This window comes from Hippoglossus hippoglossus, chromosome 13, assembly GCF_009819705.1.
Source record: "Hippoglossus hippoglossus isolate fHipHip1 chromosome 13, fHipHip1.pri, whole genome shotgun sequence".
In the NCBI taxonomy this organism is placed as follows: Eukaryota; Metazoa; Chordata; class Actinopteri; order Pleuronectiformes; family Pleuronectidae; genus Hippoglossus; species Hippoglossus hippoglossus.
Window position 1 is genome coordinate 2,106,851 of NC_047163.1, and position 14,670 is coordinate 2,121,520.

The 14,670-nt window shown below is 43.0% G+C and overlaps 2 protein-coding genes across 3 annotated transcripts in view; both read right to left on the bottom strand.

Annotated features, from left to right (window-relative positions):
* LOC117773272 (spectrin beta chain, non-erythrocytic 1-like) overlaps positions 1-14,670 on the bottom strand; it is a 750,817-nt gene that overhangs the window by 233,457 nt on the left and 502,690 nt on the right. The window lies entirely within an intron of this gene.
* The window catches only part of slc8a2b (solute carrier family 8 member 2b), a 103,446-nt gene that overhangs the window by 58,834 nt on the left and 29,942 nt on the right, over positions 1-14,670 (bottom strand). The window contains exon 2 of one of the 2 annotated variants that reach the window (XM_034605054.1): positions 6,030-6,058. The exons of the other annotated variant lie outside the window; for it this stretch is intronic. The gene's annotated coding sequence lies outside the window, so the exon portion shown is untranslated. The remainder of the gene's footprint in view (positions 1-6,029; positions 6,059-14,670) is intronic. 2 annotated transcript variants of the gene reach the window in all.

Here is a 14,670-nt window from a genome sequence, read left to right on the forward strand (position 1 = left end):
TAATCAGCAGGTTTTCTGTTTCCTTCACAATCAGAGTTTTATATCTGTAAATCAAACCAGAGCTTGTTCTGTGACATTAGAGAAGCTCGGACTATTTTTAATTTCCACTTGGTTCTGTTAGAACGTCTTAAACGATGTGACGCTGCCTCCTGAAGCTTTGTGGCTGTTCTTAGAAAAGAATTCATGTTTTTATATGTGACATCGTCTAATGAAAATCTGAGCCTGTGCAGACGGAGGCAGGAAGAAGCTTCTCTATTCTCCACCAGAGCCTCTTTCAGATTAAAGCAGGCGTGCCTGGGTTCCATAATAATATAATAATAATATATTGTGAAGCATGAAGCTTCAAAGCGACATCCCATAATCCCTCTCTGCAGGATTTTGTTGTATCACTATGTGTATGTGTGAGTAGCATGTTCTATAATGGATGCTTTTATTCACAGTGTGTTTTGTTATTTATCTTTAGGATGTGACACGTGTGTGTGTGTGTGTGTGTGTGTGTGTGTGTGTGTGTGTGTGTGTGTGTGTGTGTGTGTGTGTGTGTGTGTGTGTGTGTGTGTGTGTGTGTGTGTGTACGACCTCATTAAAGGCCGTTGCAGCTCGAAGTGCAAACATCTCAACGTGACTGTGGATTTTCGCGTCCCCTTATCGACGGCGAAGGTTCAGCGGATCACACAATAATCAGCCTGGCTCTGATTGGCTAACCAACACAATGGAGATAGTCTCTAGGGCTTAAAGTCACAATCACATCTTAGACATGTGGAAATAAAACACGAGTGTAAAGTGTAAAACGATCCAAAGTCTTCTGGGGAACAACAAACTCAATTTAACGCAGCTGCAAAAACCACAGAGTCCAAAGTGAATGTTGTTAATGTAATCTACAGTTTACTCCTCTTCATCATTATCGATTCATCACCACCTGCATTGTAATCACTGTGTAATGGGCACAATGATGGAGGGAGGAGGAGGAGAAGGAGGTGGAGGAGGAGGTGGAGGAGGAGGAGGAGAGAGTCTGGGTGTTGGCTGACTAACCTGCACTGCAGAGAGGAATCTGTGTTGGGAGGGATTCGTAAAATCAAAGTGGAGAAAGAGAGTGAAAGAAAAAAGCTGCAGGGGAGAGAGAGAAGGGAAAGGGTGAAGAAAAAGAAAAGTACATAAAAGGAGATAAAGACAGTTGAGAGATCATCAATAATAAGAACAAGAAGGAAGAAGGAATTAGACAGAGAGAGAGAGAGAGAGAGAGAGAGAGAGAGGAAGAGAGGAAGAGAGGAAGAGAGCTGGACGAGGTGAGTGTGGGAAAAAAACATGGAAGAAAGAGAGAGAGACGGATGGATGGATGAAAAAAGAGAGATGGATGGCAGGGAGAGGGGAAGACGCCAGAGGGGGAGGAGAGATTAACAATGAGCAGTGACAAGGGAGAGATATAGCAGAAAGAGAGAGAGAGAGAGAGAGAGAGAGAGAGAGAGAGAGAGAGAGAGAGAGAGAGGGAGAGAGTATAATGGAGAGGAAGGAACGAAAGAGAAGAAAACATGCAGAATACTGAATTATTTTTAAAATCAATTTCCTGCTCATGACCCACATACACAGTCAACAGCAGCAGCTTCTATAAACAGAATTACATTAATTAATAATTACAATATGATAAAGTTTATTCCTATAAATCTGATCCGTCATCACCATCAGTGAGGTTCTGATGCGTCGCGTCGTTTGCGCTGTGTACGAAAGAAGTTCAGAAACTTTTCTATTCAGCACAAAAGCAATATTATGTGTCCCAAAAATGAAAATGCGCCGGCTCAGCATACAACGCAGCGCATACCCGTGAATCCAGTGTTTGTGTTGCATCGTTAGTGAACTGCCACCCAGAGAGCTAACTCATTAGCTGTGAGAGAACAGGAGAGAAAACCTGTGGCAGCCTTCAGTCGACATAAAAACTCAAAAGGTTTAGTTTTGAGTTTGGGCTTCTGTAAAAAACCTGGCGGCCTCTTAGAGAGAACCTGCTCCCGATGTAAATATAAAGTATTTAAATACAAATGGCTCATTCTAGGGTCAAGAAAACAACAATTCATACAGTTTAGATTATAGTGAAAACATCACCAGGAGTATTTGATGTTGAATTAGATCCTTTCACCTGCTTCTCTCAACACTGATAACAAGTGAAACCAAATCCCATTATTCTGTTCATCAGTATCCTGAGGGTCTTCTTCACTTCTCTATATAATCTAAACACACCAGAGGACAGAGAAGTTCCATAACTACATCCAGCAGAGTTCAGGTTCGTCCATGAGACTAGTCCACTGAGCTGCTGTGAGACGGAGAAGCTGCAGAATGACTTGATTTCACTTTACTCTCCACCTGCTGCTGGCGCTCTTCAGTCGGGTCGCAGGTCACAGAAGTCGCCTCGTGCACAGACACTGAATCGAGCAAATCTTTTGTTCAACACAGCGACGTCCGTTACTGGAAACTCCTCCCCTGCAGTGAGCAGCCAATCAGATACTGAGGTCTCGCTCTGGGGGACATTTCTTATAGAAGGATTCCGTGACCAGGAAGTGAACATGTGGAGCAAACAGCCTCCGCACGAGGAACAAGAAACAGTTAGATCCCGAAGTTCCCAGGGAGGAAAAGAGGTGAAAGAAAGAATGGAACCAAAGAAGAAACGAAGGATGAACAGCAAAACTAAAGAAAGAAAGTGTTTGTGTGGTTCTGGTGTTGCTCATGTTGTGGGGACATAAAACTGTGTTTACTGTCACACTATAGAGACTTGTCTTCCTTGTGGGGACAAAGAGTTTAGTTTAAGGTTGGCATAAGGTGAGGTAAGGTTAAGTTAGGTTAGATTAGGTTAAATTTAAGATTGCGATAAAGTTAGATTAGGATTAGGATTAGTTTAGGTTGGGATAAATTAAGATTAGGGTAAGTAAGGTGAGGTTAGGTTTAGGTTGGGCTAAAATTGGAAGAAGACTAGATTATAAATTGGTATAAGGTTGAGTTAAGTTTAAGGTCATATTAAGGTTGAGTGTAGGTTTGGTCAGATTCAGTTTAAAGTTTGAATAAATTTAGATAAGGGTCGATTGGGTTCAATTTGGGTTAATATACGGTTAAGGTTAAGATTGGATATGGCATAAAGCAGCATGCCGACACACACACACACACACACACACACACAGACACACATGCACGCACACACACACCTTTAACTCCCTTTGCTCCCCTCGCAGACAGCCAATTACAGCCCACCCACCCCTGTATCCAGGCAGAAGCCATTAGAGACGACACACAGCAGGCGCTGCACTAACTTCACCTTTTATAGACACCAGACGATTCCCATCACAGCCTGAGCGGCTCCGCTCAGCGAGGCACCGACTAACACGCTACACGCCGCTGATGTGCGCCTCGTTTAGCAGCTCCAAATAAGACAGGAAGTCTGTGAAGCAACGAGAGTTGATGAAGCCGATTAAATATTCTCCTACGAGACAATGAAGCATCCAAAAGTCATTATACCGTCGAGTGAGTCACCGGATGAAAGAGTCAGCTTTCAATTCTTTAATCAAACTTTAAGAAGAGGTTCATTTGACACAGTTGTGTTTATTTAATTGGTTTAATTGGATTGTTTGGGTCATGACTCATGATACACTATCAATATTTGATTCTAATTATTGTTAATATAATATTACTGGTTTAACCATCATTAATATTTTATATCTTAATGCATTTTAACGTCCCCCCCAAGGGGATAGCTGTATTTTTATCAATATGTACAAAATGGTGAAATATTGTCACATATTTATGTCATAAAAGACATAAAAGAGAATTTTGAAAAGACAGAAATCCAATATTTTAAGAGCTGTGACAAGTCTGACTTATGGATTCTACGTCTTTCTCACAGACTGGACGGATGGTAAATCTTTCTAATGGAGAATTATTGATTATGCCTCCGTCATTTTCCCGCAGTAAAAGGTGCGGGCGTGCGTCATGTTGTGTTGTTCAGTGAACGTGATGCATCAGATTGTTGAACTAAAAGCATTGAGGTCGAGAGGCGGCGATGAAGAAGTGATACGGTCTTTGTCCCGGGAGAAAACGAGATTACGAGACTCAATGATTTGTTTTTACTAACACGAGGAAGAGAAGGAGAAACACCACGGCCTCTGGCAAACGACGCTCCGGTTATTATAGGAAGATGTGAGAGTGTGTGGAGGAACGCTGGGGGGGGGGGCGGGGGTGTGTGAAACACAAACACTGTGTGTGAAGCTTGATTTCTACTCTGCTGTTTTTACATTGCGATAGAAATTAGCTGATATGAACCTTTCAGTCATATCTGTATTCGTTTATGTTTATATTTATATATCTATATATATATATCTATATATATTATATTTATTAATAAAGCAGAAAAGATGCGCATTTGACAAAACTCCCAAATTAGAAGCCAAATCGTCTGGATCGCCCCCTGGTGGCTGGCTGCAGTATAAGTCATAAACACTACGTCTCTCATGTTTAGTTTCAGGCATTTACCAAAGTCGAAACACATTTCATCCAATCTTTATGTTATAACGTCACCATAACAACAGCAGTGACACAAAACTGTGACACAAAACTGTGACACAAACTACGATATAAAGGAAACACAACATGAGACGTTGTTATTTTATGAGACTCAGTTTTCATCTATTTCTCCTTCATGTGGCTGATGAAATGGTCATTAGAGAGGAGTTTAATTTACCATGTCTAACAAACACCTCTCTCTCTCTCTCACACACACACACACACACACACAGTTATTTGAGCTAAATGAGTTACGTTCCCACTCAGAGATAACACAGTGTAATAAAATGTGATGGAATGAGACGATGGGAGTAATAAAGTGTAAATAAAGAGGAGAAGGTTGTTCACAGATTCACTCTGGCATCAAAACGCCTTGTTTTACAGAGAGGAAGAAATAACAGGAACATTCATCACCATGAGTGTGAGGAAGTTATTGTAAAAACACCATCAGCTCATCTCATTGGATGACGTTATTACAGGTTCATCTGAAATAATAAAACTCTCTTTAATATGTGAACTGAGGTGATGGAGACGACAGAGAAAAGGAAGGAGGAGGAGGTTTAAACTGAACAAAGCTCGTTTCACACTCACAGAATACAGCCGCCCTGATGGAGAAACAGCAAACATGAGCAAACTGAGAGGACGTTTCCACAAGCAACGTTCTGCAAAGTAACAACAAACCTCCAAAGTTACCTCGCTTCATATGAAATATGCTCTGAATACAAATACATCCAGTGAGAGAAAGAGTCAAGAATCAGAGCGATGATGACGTGAGAAGAAGAAACAGAAAGAAGAGAAGAAGAAACAGAGGGAAAGAAACAAAAAGATGGAAAGAGAGAAAAATAATTAGCTTCACACAAACATGGAGGTAATGGTCTGTTTGTCACCGGCAACAAGTCCCTGTTCCCTCGTTACACACTGCGGCATTACATGACGCCCCTGAGGGTACACACACACACACACACACACACACACACACACACACACACACACACACACACACACACACACACACACACACACACACACACACACACACACACACACACACACACACACACACACACACACGCTCTGCAGAAATGTCCTCACAACCATAGAAAGACATGTACACACATAAAAAAAAAGTCACTAACATTAAGTAACAGGGAGCAGTGTCGATTATTATGTTAAGTGTGAACAGTTGTTTCAACCAAACACACACACACACACACACACACACACACACACAGGTTTCCTGGCCATGGATAACAGCAGTGAGATGTTTGGTATTCAGAGAGAAGGGCGAACGAGAGGAGAGAGCGAGTGAGCTGGCTTCAGTAACAAAGCAGCCTCTTCCCGACACTGTGTGTGTCTGTGTGTGTTTGTGTGTGTGTGTGTGTCTGTGTGTGTGTGTCTGTGTGTGTGTGAGTCTCTCTCTGTGAAACATTTGTTCATGCATAAACCAACTGCTCATTACAAGTTTCCCTCCTCAGACACAGAGGCGGCGCACTCACCCGAGCCAAACTCATGTGGTTGTGAGGACCTGAAACAGTAAATGAGATTAAATCAGTTTGAAAGTGGAAACACTGAGAATTAAACTTCATTTAGCAAACAGAGAAATATAATATAACCAATGTTTAATTCAACGATAAACTGTAAAATGCTAAATATCACTCGCTACAGATTACCATAGGTAGTGTGAAACTTTCAGTAGAGACGAAACACACACAGACACACACTCACATACATGTGCACACGCGTGTTTCCTTAGTGATCAGTCTGCCACATGTGCCACTTCCTTTCAATACGAAATCAACGTCTCTTCAGACGTCCTGAACCACTCGACCAAAACCAAACCACCTCAGATCCTAGAGGAGCTGCTTTGACTTCACTGATCAGCTGGAAAGGACCAGGAGATTCAGTGTTTCTGTTCGGAGAGATCCTGGGGTTTGAGCCTGTGTGTATTTATGTGTGTGTGTGTGTGTGTGTTTGTGAGTGTGTGTGTGTGTGCGTGCGTGTGTGTGTGTGTGTGTGTGTGCGTGCGTGCGTGCGTGTGTGTGTGTGTGCGTGCGTGCGTGCGTGCGTGCGTGCGTGCGTGCGTGTGTGTGTGTGTGCGTGTGTGCGTGTGTGTGTGTGTGTGTGTGTGTGTGTGTGTGTGTGTGTGTGTTTGTGTGTTTGTGCGTGTGTGTGTGTGCGTGCGTGCGTGTGTGTGTGTGTGCGTGTGTGTGTGTGTGTGTTTGTGAGTGTGTGTGTGTGTGCGTGCGTGTGTGTGTGTGTGTGTGTGTGCGTGCGTGCGTGCGTGCGTGCGTGCGTGTGTGTGTGTGTGCGTGTGCGTGTGTGCGTGTGTGTGTGTGTGTGTGTGTGTGTGTGTTTGTGTGTTTGTGCGTGTGTGTGTGTGTGTGTGTGTGTTTGTGCCAATTACTCCAGCAAACCCCGGAGTTACACGCTGACGATTCAGTGGCTGAGAGGTTTTATCAGTCGCAGCTTTAATCCTTTAATATCCTTTAAAAACTCCAGCACCAGGTTTAATGTCGCAGCCAAAATGTCGTCGTGAACAAAGTTTAGTTTAAAGGTGAAAACTTCAGCTGCGTCATCGTCTTTCTCTTCTTCTACTGTTGTTCTTTTGCTTTCAAACCACAAACAAACTGTCTGTTTATATACATGTGAGTCTAAATATGAACTGGACCAACATGCACCTTTCAGCGTGGAGGCAGCTCATCAGAAATATGAAATATCCCAAACACAGCAGATTTCATTTGAGCTGCAGGTTTACTGACACGTTGGGAAAGTGGCCGCACCACATTTCATCCGTCACTCACAGCACAGTCCGAGTTCTGTGTCTTTTTTCTTTTGCCTCAAGCAGAAGCTGAAGGTTTTTATTTATCAATAACCTGCACAGTGACAGGGTGTGCTGTGTGTCTGTGTGTGTACCTGTGTGTGTCTGTGTGTGTGTGTCTACATGTGTGCATCTGTGTGCCTCTGTTTGTATCTGTATGTGTACATGTGTGTGTGTCTATGTGTGTCTGTGTGTATCTGTGTGTATCAGTGTTTGTCTGTGTATTTCTGTGTGGTTCTGTGTGTATAGTACCTGTGCGCCAGTGTGTGTATGTGTGTATCTGTGTGTGTCTGTGTGTGTCTGTGTGGAGCCAATTTGAAGTAAACTTCTAAAAGACCACACTTCGCTCAGAGCTCAGATCACCAGAACTTTTCAATTCCCAGCAATTTACAGGATTCCGGCTGAGCTCCTGGACCAGACTCTCCGTTCAGGTTTCTCCAGGTGAGAGTTTGTGTTGTCAGTCGTGAAGCGTGAACTCACAACGACTGCAAGTCATGAAGTGTGAACTGCACAGGGATCTGACACCTGGGAAAGTCGTGTCGTCTGAACTTGGCTGAAGTTCGTAAGTTCTTAACGTTGTTTAAAAAAAGGTCAAACTAAAGAATTAAGATTAAGATGTGAACAGAAATGTGTTGATGAGAACTCGGCGTGTGTGTGTTTGTGTGTCTGAGGATTCTTTCCATTTGAGTATGTTTTGCAGATCGAGATGTTGTCGAGCTGAAGACGATGAGTTTCCTGTCATGGAGACAGATACTAAAGGTTGAGCCCTAATGAGAAGTGTGTTCTCTCACCCTGGGACTCATTTACACATATTACATCTCTCATCATGCAGTACACCAGCGAGCGCGTGGGTCCGGACTAAAGAGGCGAGGAGATGACGTGAAGAGAAGAAACCTGACGATCACTCCATCAGACGTTTGGAGAGGTGTCTCGGATTCGCTCCTCAGTTTCCATAAAAAGGATCGTTACGTTCAATTTGAGGGAAGCTGAGCGATGAATACAGATGTGTTACTTGTGATGCAACAGGCGTCCAAAGGCAAACAGAAAGGAAATCAACAAGAAAATGTCTCCGCAGCACGTTTCAGCTCACAGGCCACAGCAGGAGCCACAGAGACACCACCGGGGGACGGAGGGACAACTCTCTGAGCTGTGTGAGTTAGAGAATCTCCACAAACTGTGGTGATCTGAAGACAATGATCACTGCAGGTTTATTCCCACTGTCTGCTTCTGTTTTAAAAAGGGCATGAAATCCATTTGCTTCATCGTCACAAATCAGTGGAAACACGGATGTTTGAATACGAGTCGAGGAGACGTCTCCAGGTTGATCATTTTATCTGTGAGGAGCTCCCTCTACCACACTGGACTTTACACTTTTCACATTTTTACAATCACAAAAACTAGAGGAAAGAAACATCACATGTTTCCTTTCAGTCGGACGCAACGAATAAAAACTGCAGCTTCGTCCAAAGCCGGAGTCACGAGACGAGAGATGACGACTGGGCAACAAGACGATGGCGGAGGATTCTGAGTCATAACGACGAAACATCTGAATTCAACACTTTTAATCCACACACATCTTCAAGTGAAACACAGAGACGCCGCCCAAAGGGAAACATTAAAGCTCAAACACGTAAACTTTGTCTTTAACTGTGGCACAGTACTGCAGCACTTTGAACAACTTCACCTTATCGTCTTATTGAAGGCACAAGTCTCATGGGTGTGTTAAACACATCACAGACCAGTGTCCCTGAGTCTAAGTGAACATTTGCACCGACTTTGAAGGGATTCTCTGGCGGCGTTCTTCTGAAAACACTTTCACGAGGCCGTCACTGATGATTCACTGTGACCTTTGATCACCAAAATCACATCAGTTCATCCTCGAGTCCGACTGAACGTTTGTACCAACTTTAAAGAAATTCCCTCAAGTTGTTCTTGAGGGAATTTCTAGTTTTAAAGTCGTCGGCACAGAGGCATGAAAAATGCAGCAGCAGAATGATTCTCATGTTTCTGAATAAGAACATTAAAGATGGAATTTGCACTAAGCTGTTCTGTCAACACGTTTCTTTCTTTGTCTTCAGGGTCTGTGCACGATTGGATGACAGCTTGTCACACTTCCTTATTAACCTTACCTCCATCCTGATCTGCATCCTTATATTCACCTTTTGGCTCGAGAACATCAGTGCGGCGGATAATTGAGAATCCTGCTCCAGCTGGAAATCCTCCCACTGCATTAGAGGTCAAACCACTCGTTAGGAGAATATTGTCATTTGTCATCCGGACGTGGTTGATGGCGCCCACTCAGACCCCGAGTCCCAGAAAGACAGATAAGAGGGAGGGTTTACTGAGAGTCGCTCGTTTCTCAGCCGTCGCTCACGGAGGAGAGTTCAGAGGTGCCCGTGTGTCCGACACCAGCTCTCCACCACAGAGGATGACCAGAGCTCACCACTCTCATCTGAAGAGGGATTACGTCCTGTTTCAGTGGTTAAACGTCCTTTTTAAAAAGCAGCCACACGTCCATTATGAGCTCAGACCACCAGAGCTTTTCAATTCCCACAACCACAACCAGCGCAATTTACAAGATTCTGGCTGAGGTCATCGGCTGCATCAGCTCGTTCACTGTTCAGAGGCTCAGGGTGGATTTGTAGAATATCGCCACAGAGACACTGGATGCTTTCACACTGACCTGGTTACATTTGGACGTTTGGACTTTGGGGGTTTAGTCAGAACCAAAACATCAGGTGTGAAAGGTTCCTCTGACTCCAAAACAAACATGTGGTCTGGGTGTGGATCAAAGTGAAGCACGGTTCTAATGTTTGCACAGTGAAAACATCTTTTATGGATATTCTGGACGAGGGCTGGGCAATAAAACTAAAACAATAATCCTAAGTTTGATTAATAGCAATATAACACAAGTTCAATAAAAATGAATATAATGCTTATGCATCTGCCCATAGAGAAAAGTTTAAAACAACAACTTTCACTCAGGAAAGAATTGTTGATAGTTATCGACATTGACTAATATGTCGATAATTAATAAATAAATCTTGATATACCTTGTTTTTTGCTTTCATTCAACAAGCGCTCTCACTCAACAGCCCCGTTTGTGCTGAGCGGAGCAAATCGAAGCACAAGCGGCGGCTATTTGAGTGTTGAAGTCTGCCCACACTTTATAAAGTAGGAATAGATACACCAATAGGATTCAGCTGAATGTGACATCCCACTGAAGCTGTTCCCGGGTCTGTGTTGACAACATGAGGTGGCAGCTCGTTTGTCTCCGAGCTTTAGCTTCACAGAGAAGTGAGATCTGCTCCGAGCTTGTTCTTCCTGCAGCATCATTAACCGGCAGCAGGACACACTCACTCAGACTGAACCACAGCGCTGCTTGTTTTGTCTTCTGCTCCAGATAAACCCAGTCAGCTCTGACTGTGCTGTCAGGGATTCTCTCTGATGTCTGGTGTCTAAACACTAAAGACAAAGACGTTTGTGCAAAGTGCAAGATGAGAAAAACACACAAGAGAGAACAGAGACAGAAATATCCTTCATCTGTTCACAGGCCACAGCTGATTGTTGAGTGTTCAAGTCCCATATTTGACACCTTTTCTCTGGTGGTTTGTATTTACATAAATAAATAAAACTAACTCCACTAATTAACCTGAATATGAGCTGAATTTTATTATATTTGAATCACAAGTGCCGGCTCAGTTTCACATCTACTGAACTCAACAGTCCCTCACATCATTAATCTATTAATACGTGACTATGGTCAACAAAAGAAATCAAATAGTAATTTTCATCAGTTCATGCATCCCACTGATAGAAGACTCTTCATCACACAGTCAGATACATTTAACATCCTGACTCTGACGCTGCCTCCACAACAATCTGCTTGTTTCTGTCTGTTTCTGACAATATTCATTTGAATTACAGCGTTAACACCGACGGCTGCACCACTATCGGCCTCGTTGTAGTCGCAGTAACTGACAGCAACAGATGCCTCTAATTTTTAATTACCGTCTGCGACAGTGACAAAATACAAACAATAAATCAGTTAATTTGATCTCAGAACAGAATTTCCAACCAAACGAGCTTCTCTCTGCTGTTGTAGCCTCTTGTCACAAACGTGTGCGTGATGAGGCTTTAATGCCGTCACAGATAACATCAGGACGCTGCGGGTGTCTCATGATGGAGCGTCTCCAGAGTGAGAGCAGAAACATGCAGGTCACATTGACTCTCGGGTGAATTAACATTGATTTTATGATACAGGACCTGAGGAGGGGGGGGGGGCAGGCCTATTAGCAATATCATGTATTTTAATGAACTATTGGACGGGTCAGCATTGATTCCCCTGATGCTTTCTGCTTTCTGCTCACTGTGCGTTTAGATTCTAATTCGGAGTCGAGGGGCGAAGAAAAGGCTGGTTTACATATAGATGAGATTATTATGACTCGACACACAGAGTCAGCACGACCTCAATGAAACAGGATGGGTCATAAATAAAACACAGGTTATAATATCCCATGTTAGTTACTGGGTCAGCGTTACGTACATATCACATCCCTATAGGGATCAGCAGTCTGGGTCAACAGTAAAAACCACAACTACTTTCTGAATAGAGATTTCTGTTATCATCCATAATATTTTAACCATCCCAGGTAGACAAGCTACAAGCTACAAGCTACAAGCCTGTGAAACGATGTTTTATTCTCCTGAAGAAGACAAATGTTTTATTCACAATGTCAAGAAGTACTACAATACCCACAATCCTCAGGTGTAACAGCGATGTCAGTAATAAGTTGGAGTGAAGATGCTGTGTCGTACATTTTACAGTCTATGATTCAGACCATGTTGTACGTACCATGGCTGGCTTCAGTACAGCTCATAAATCCCTCCTCCATGTTAATGGCTGGGACAAACTCCACTTAATTATTTTTCTCCTAAGATAATTTATTTTCTGTCTTTATTCAAATGTTCCTCTTTAAGATAAGTTTGTTTTGAATCAGTTATTTGACACTAAAATGTCATGATTGACAGCTGAGCCTGACTCGGGATTGGTCAGGCATATGTGTGGGCGGGAGCTCGACATCCGGCTCTAAATGACGTCAGAAGTGCAAGATGGCCGCGCCCGTAACCGACGTGTTTCAGCTTCATTGTTGTGCCGTCGTACAGGAAGTGGAGACGTCCATCTTTATTTAGAGTCAAGGATTCAGACCCAGACTTTGTCTTCGGCTGCTTTTCGGAGCCGGACAGTAAAGAGAGATTGATGCTGAGATGGAAACATGTGCTCGTGCAGGATGGAAGCTGAAGGTCAGAGTGGATCGGTGCAGCCTGATGAAAGCCTCAGAGTGACTTCAGACAAAAGAGAGTTTTTAATATGGTGGACATCCACATTTTGAAATAGAGCTCTTAAATTTTTAAAAATAAAATGATTGAAAATGATCAAAATCATCAGAACTGTGAACTGAACCTTAATTAGACCACTTCAGTATATTCTGCTCTAAATTATTGAGCGCTCAGGATAATGTGCATAACCATCTCTCATCATCTGTGGCTCCCAGCAGCCTTCACCTGAATTCCACTTATAATAACTTCAACAGATGAAATAACATCTTCTTCTTAGTCTCTGACCTCCGAGTCAAAACCGTCTCTAAATTCAGTGGGCGACAGCAGCAGCTTCCGTTTGAATGTAGCCATATTTCTGACCTTCATGCCGGAGCCGATGGCAGCAGCGAGATGAAAAGTCTCGAGAATGAAGGAATGAACGGGTCGTCGAGATCACGAGAACTCAAATAATACGGCAGCGATGGAACGCTGGAGTTGAGAGCAGCAGGTATGGAGACAGGCAGGAGGAGCTGAATTAATAATCACAAAAGGCCTGTGTGAGTCACAGTGATGGACAGAGAGACGAGGGGAGCGAGGGGCGGCTGGTAAAAGGAACAAACAGCGGTAATAAATCTTTCCGCTTGTAAATGAGACACAAAACACCGGCTCTCTGGGGAAATGGCGTGTAACATTACAGGGAGCGCGAGGCGCACGGGGAGCGAGGGCGGGAAGAGACACAGAAAAGAAAATGAAATGAAAGTGGATAAAAAAAAAGGGACTGAAAACACAAACTAGACGAGAACAGAGGAAACGCTGGGGGACACAAATGTAACCTTTATAAAAATGTAAAGTTAAAGTGGGGATCTCAAAGGTTTTATTTAAATAAACATCTGTTAAATTACTGTAATAACGAATAAGGTAACGTGATTAACATGAGTCTATGACCCACTGATGAATGTATGACGATTAACTGATCCTTAACTGATGATTGCACATTAAAATCATTTAACTGGTGAAACACTATTACACGCTTTTACTATGAAATATTATTCATATAATAATTATAATAATAATAATGTGTTTTTCAATTAGATGCTTCCAAAAAACGCTTCTATAAAACAAGACATGATGTTTTTCTGCACTTTCTGCTGTTATCACAGTTTATTACCTGCAGTTAGAATCCAAAGAACAAGGAAGGAAATGATATTATAATATAATAAATCCTCACATTGAAGATGCTGAGTCTGTGGCTTCAGTTTCGCTGGATGTTGTTGTGATAATTGATCCGACCGGAGTGAACTCTCTGACAGCTGTTTAGATAATGGACGGACGGCTTCCACACATCATTCATACTGTCTGCAGAGCTGTCAGCTGCAGTTTGGCTTCAGTGTCTTGCCCAAGGAAACGTTGCTATTCACTGGAGGAGCTGGGGATGGAACCACCAACCTTTTTTTCAGTGTGGACGACCCGCTCTACCACCTGAGACGCAGCCGCCCCCTCTGACATAAACACTTTAACACTAGAAGATATATGACTCTCGAAGTCTTGAAGAAAACCAAAACATATTGAGAAGCAAATCAGGCAAATCGGTCAATTCCTAAACTCAACTTTCTTCACAAGTCATCGTTTTTCTCTCAACTGCCAAAGTAAACACAAGAGTGTGTGTGTGTGTGTGTGTGTGTGTGTGTGTGTGTGTGTGTGTGTGTGTGTGTGTGTGTGTGTGTGTGTGTGTGTGTGTGTGTGTGTGTGTAGTCCAGCTGGTCTCTCAGCTGGTGTCGTGTTAATCAGGATGTTGTACCTCCACACAGCACTCACCTTCCCACTTACAGGTCACAGCACATCCACACAGACACACACACACACACAGACACACACACACACAGACACACACACAATCAGGAAACACTTGTGAAAATTCCTCCCTCAGCAGATTGATCCTGCATCAATCCTCCATCATCTAAACAGTAAAGAGCAAACCTCTGATCTGAGTAATAACTACA